The sequence below is a fragment of the Myotis davidii genome, unplaced genomic scaffold (genome assembly GCF_000327345.1).
Source record: "Myotis davidii unplaced genomic scaffold, ASM32734v1 scaffold135, whole genome shotgun sequence".
Taxonomy (NCBI): domain Eukaryota; kingdom Metazoa; phylum Chordata; class Mammalia; order Chiroptera; family Vespertilionidae; genus Myotis; species Myotis davidii.
In genome coordinates, this window is record NW_006289813.1 from 12,162,440 (window position 1) to 12,167,534 (window position 5,095).

At 43.1% G+C, this 5,095-nt stretch overlaps 1 protein-coding gene across 9 annotated transcripts in view; it reads left to right on the forward strand.

Annotated features, from left to right (window-relative positions):
- The first annotated feature begins 6 nt into the window (after window positions 1-6).
- ADCY2 (adenylate cyclase 2 (brain)) overlaps window positions 7-5,095 on the forward strand; it is a 282,664-nt gene continuing 277,575 nt past the window's right edge. For 7 of the 9 annotated variants that reach the window (XM_015563093.1, XM_015563095.1, XM_015563094.1 and 4 more), the window contains exon 1: window positions 3,997-4,163. The gene's annotated coding sequence lies outside the window, so the exon portion shown is untranslated. Of the gene's footprint in view, window positions 38-3,996; window positions 4,164-5,095 lie in introns of those variants that run through there. The other 2 variants (XM_015563100.1, XM_006762472.1) reach the window with 1 other exon arrangement.

Genomic DNA, 5,095 nt, shown 5'->3' on the forward strand with positions numbered 1-5,095 from the left:
TGTCGCCCTGCTCGCCGTCTTCTTCGCGCTCCAGCTGGTGAGTGGCTTCCCCCGGGACCTGCCCCGCGCATTCCCCGACCCGAGAGGAGAGGGACCCAGCCCGCCCAGCCGCCCTTCCCTCTCAGCTCCCTGCCCCTCCTGCCTGCCCGCGGCCGGCCTGGCTCTGGCTAGGGCTGCGGGCACGAGAAAAAGTTTCCTTGGACGGTTCTGCCCAAAATAAAGTTGCCAGGGTGTTCCCCGGGTGGACCGCGGGCGCGTGCGTTTCCCCTCCCCGCGAACCGGCAGGCAAACTCCGCTGTACTCCGCGCCCGGGCTGCTGCCTGCCACCCCCGCTCCGATGCGTCCCTCTCCGAATCAGCCCGCTTCCGGGCCACTGCCTGCCTCCTGAGCTGCTGTTTCAGTTTGGATTGGTGTCACTTAACTTTGTAAAAAGCCTGCCTTCAGAAAGTGGTTAATAATAAGGAGGAAAGTGTTTTGTTTTTAAATATATTATCGTACATCTTTGCCTTTAAATCTGTATGTACTTAGTTCTCTAGACAGAAAGGGATGGGGTGTTGACCGGTTGTGACTGCATCCTCTGGGCCTGTGAGTATCAGGCGAGCTGCATTCCCGTTTCTAGAGCGGTAGGTAGTTAACTGAGTGCACTAGTGCTTGTTAAAGTGGATTTCATTACCAGGAGCACCATGCGGCCCAACGGCTGATGTCAATTTCGCCAATTTGTCTTTTTCAAGCAGAAAGCCTTGGCTCACTCCCTTGAGCAGCGAGGGGAAAATCTGTAGATGGCAGTAAACTTCCTGTCACTGATCCTTCTGTTTGTGTGGTTCAAACTTTTGCACCTCCTATGATATGTTTGTGCTAGGCATCGATTACCCAGTGAGATATTTTGGGGGCAGTGGTTGATCTGGGGATGTCTTCACTAAGTGTTTATACATACAGTATATAGCTTAGACTATAAATATGCACCACATTTGTGTCCACTGAGCAAAGAAGTGGATGTTTGTGCATGTTTCACTCAGTGTGCAAAATAGCTGTCTTTGGTACTTGGCAGTTTGCTTCTGATATCCTGAGCCAGATGGTGCTCAAACGTTATGCATTGGAAAATTTGCCATCATAGGGTTCTTTCAAAACTAGAGGTTTTTTTCCCCCCACACGCTGGTGAAGGGGTGCTGTCTTCTGCTGAAATCCAGGGAGGTCAAAATTAGAAACAGAGTGTAGGAGAGATCATGATGCCACATATCACAACTGGCTAATACATACCCGTAAAGCAGAGAGCAGGGAGCGCCCTTTGATCCTGCGTCCTGGGTGTGGGTTCAAGCAGGTCTCACACCCTTATAACCAGCACAGCCTCCAGTGCTCCCTGGAGTGGCATCATTATCTCTCTTTACCACTTTTAGGGCCAAAAAGGACTCGGAGAGAGACACCCTCATTGGCAAGCAGCATTTCTAAAAGCATCTCCTTTTTGTTCCAGAACTTTCAGGGAAGAAAACACGTTAGATTTCCTCTGGAAATCTGTTTTGCCAGGACATAGCTGCTGGTGATTCTGTTGAAGCTGTAATGCAAACCTGTTCTGGCTTGTTCTCTTCTAAGTGGAAAAGGAGGAGCAGGTGATGGCCTATTTATAGCACCGTTAATATATTTAAAGACAACTGGGGAGTTCATACTTCTGTTTGTTTGTTTGTTTGCTTTTGCTATGACATAGATCTCTAATTTATTTGACCTCCTTGGTATAGATGTTCCTGAATGGGTCAGTCAGAGATTCGGTGGAGTTGAGCTTGAAAGCACCCTTCTCTGACCTCTTGATCTTTGTATTTATGGTTCTTTACACAATTCCGTCATGTTCAATTTCAAGTGGTGCAAATGCGTGAGTGGTCTCCTTTTGCAAAGTTTACACAGGCGATTTTACTTTTCCTTGATCAATCAATTATTTTCACACTTTCCTGCCATTCCGCTAAATCATTTTCAGCACTAAATGGGCACTTCCCATGACATGGCTGTAGCCCAGGCTGAGGTCCAGATGGATCCCATTCTTTTGCTGTACGTGGTCCATGGTCTGACTACTGTGTAAATCCTTCGAGGTGACTGCAGAGAAACATTCCAGATTTTGGGAGGGTGAGGGGAAGGCTAACTTCAGGTGGGAACTCGGGCTGCAGGCCAAGGGGAAAGTGGGAAACCCTGGAGGAATGGGACATCTTCTGAAACTGGACCTCAGGAGGGACTGGGATAGTTCTGAGCTCCTAACAGTTTATTTCTCTTTTGCTTTTAGTGATGTCATAAACAGCAGTTTCTCTTTCCAAAAATATGTTCTCCATCCAGCTAGTCAAAGATGGTTGGGATAGGACCATTGGAAGATGGGATGGTGTTAACATAGAGCAGTGTTTGCATGGATAGGGTTGAGTTAACTTTTGCCAGCTGATCAGAGCCTGGCTTCTGAGAGATCTATTCAGGAGATCGAAACAGCTGCTTGGGGCTGGCCCCGGTGTCCACCTTCCAGCACTGTACTAGAATAGCTAGGCTGTGATGTAATTCAGGAGTTCAGCAGATCTATTTTTGCTGCCTGAAATCTTGGATAGATTCCTTCTTTCCCATGAATCTGCCTGATTTTGATTTCCATCAGTTCTTGTAGTAGAAAAAGTCTGGCAGTATTCTTGATGCACATCCATAGATCTGAGAACATTTGGATTGCAAAATGATCTTAGCATTATTCCAGTACACAGTGATTTTTTTTTGCTATATTTAATTGCCTTTGTACAAAGCGGTTGGAAATATCTACTAAAAAGGAAAAAGTAGGCATTGCCTTGATTTTGTATTTCTCTAACTGACATTATTCAGAACCTAGTTTCACTTAAATTCAATCTACGGTCAATCCGTGATTTTGCATCATGAAGTTAATCCTCAAAGTATTTGTATTATACTGTAAAAATAAGTTCTGAATTGAAACTTCACCATCTTGCTTAATTATTTGCTACATAAAAAGCTATTAAGTAGGTTTAACTCCATATTTGTTAAGAATTATCTAGACATGAAACGAAGTTAATAGAACCCATGATAGCATGTCTAGAATTTTAATATTCTGTTTAATAAGATGAGAATATTTTCCATTGCTTATCATGGAAATTTTTAATGGTAGTACTGGATATGATGAGCAAAATAAACTTTGCCCCTAGCCTTGGAAAACTGGGAATTAATATGACCAAATCTTAAGTAGTCTAAGCCTTATGATGTCACTTTATTTTCTATGGCTGGTTCTTATTATGAAATGTAAGAAAATCCTTTCTCAGAATTAAATCCTCCCTCTTTTATTATGTCCCGGATCAGGTAGCTTTTCTCAAAATTTGCCTGTCATTGTTAGGAAAGGTTTAATTTTTTATTTGTTTGCTTGTCACAATACCAGCTGGCTCTAGCCAGGTTTGTTTTGGCTAAAATTTGTAACTAGAAATAGTCAATATTTTTTTAATATATTTTATTGATTTTTTACAGAGAGGAAGGGAGAGAGATAGAGAGTTAGAAACATCGATGAGAGAGAAACATCAATCAGCTGCCTCCTGCACATCTCCCACTGGGATGTGCCCGCAACCCAAGTACATGCCCTTGACCGGAATCGAACCTGGGACCTTTCAGTCCGCAGGCTGATGCTCTATCCACTGAGCCAAACCGGTTTCGGCGAAATAGTCAATATTTCAACTAGAATGGAAAAATTTTATTCCCATAAGTTTTAAGAGGCCAGATCCTGCAATATAATAGATTTCTGGGTGTTTTTTGGTATGATGCTGAAAGCCATATGGGTATACTAGTATACTTTTATGAAATATGTATGTACTTTTAATAAATAATGATTTTCACTGAGAAATGATCTGCTTTCTTCACTTTACTGTGATTTAGTGTAAAATCTTTACAATGATAACCATAAGTACTTTTTTTACAAATAAAATTTCCAGTATCTGGTGTTTTTCTAGAGGCTGATAAATCAGTGTTTCTTTTGTCTATACATCAAGAAAGAATCATAATTCTTCCCAAACCAACCAACCAACCAACCCAATCACTGTAGGATGAACTTGGCTTTATTATTGCAGACAACATTTCAGTAGCCTCAGTTGAAGGATGCCAATGGGAAGGATGTCAATCCTTCAGCCCTTTTTTGGGAGGTGGAACACTGGAGAAGGCAGGTAAATATGCCTGTCATCTCCTAAGGAGCAGGAGAGTCTATGCATTCTTTCTCTAGTCCCGTAATTCTGGGGATGAAGGCAATAGTGCCTGTTCTTAGGGATTGGAGTAGAGGTAGCTAAAGATACCTCTTTTTGAGCATTTCTGTACATTCAGGAAAATCTTAGTTGACAGGTATTTGTAATTCACTAGTTTTTATTTTTACTTTAACTTGTGGTATAAACAAAAGAAAAGGAAAACTGTAATTTTCTGCAGAAACGTGATTGCAATTTAGAGGGCTAGCAAGAAAGAACTTTGGAAGCATCCTGTGGATATTAAAGTGCATAATTAAAGTACCTTGCTTTCTTCATTTAACAAAGGCAGAAACTGTAATGGTTAAGAGCATCTATCTGCATGGGATTTTGGCTTTGTCCCTTTCTGTGATCTTGGAGAAATCGTTTAAGCTCTGTCTGCCCCAGTTGTCTTGTTTGTAAATGCAATGATACCTGTCTTCAAATGTGATGGTCCAAATTAGTACATGTGAGGCACTTAGAATAATGTCTGACACAGAATATGCCCCCAAGAACTATTATTCTTTTTTTTTTTCAAAAGCAGGAGGTCCTTTATTGAGCTAGCTAACTCGACCCCGCCCTCCGGTCGACTCAGCGATCTCGGAAGCAGAGTGCCACCCGTGAGAAAATCAGGGCTTTAATAGGGGGGTGGAGTGAGGGGAGGGGAGCTGACTGTGGGCCCTGCCGATTGGCCAGGCGCAAGTCGGGTCTCGTTACACAGGATGTGGTCATCTCTATGGCACGCATGTTCCTTGATTGTCATTGGTTAGTTTAAAGAACTCCCGGCTTCCGGGAAGAAGGTACTTTCCTGAGCACATGGCGACTGCCCCAACATGGAAGATCCGGGGTGAGATGGAGGGCATAGCCCTTGCCCTTTAATTCAC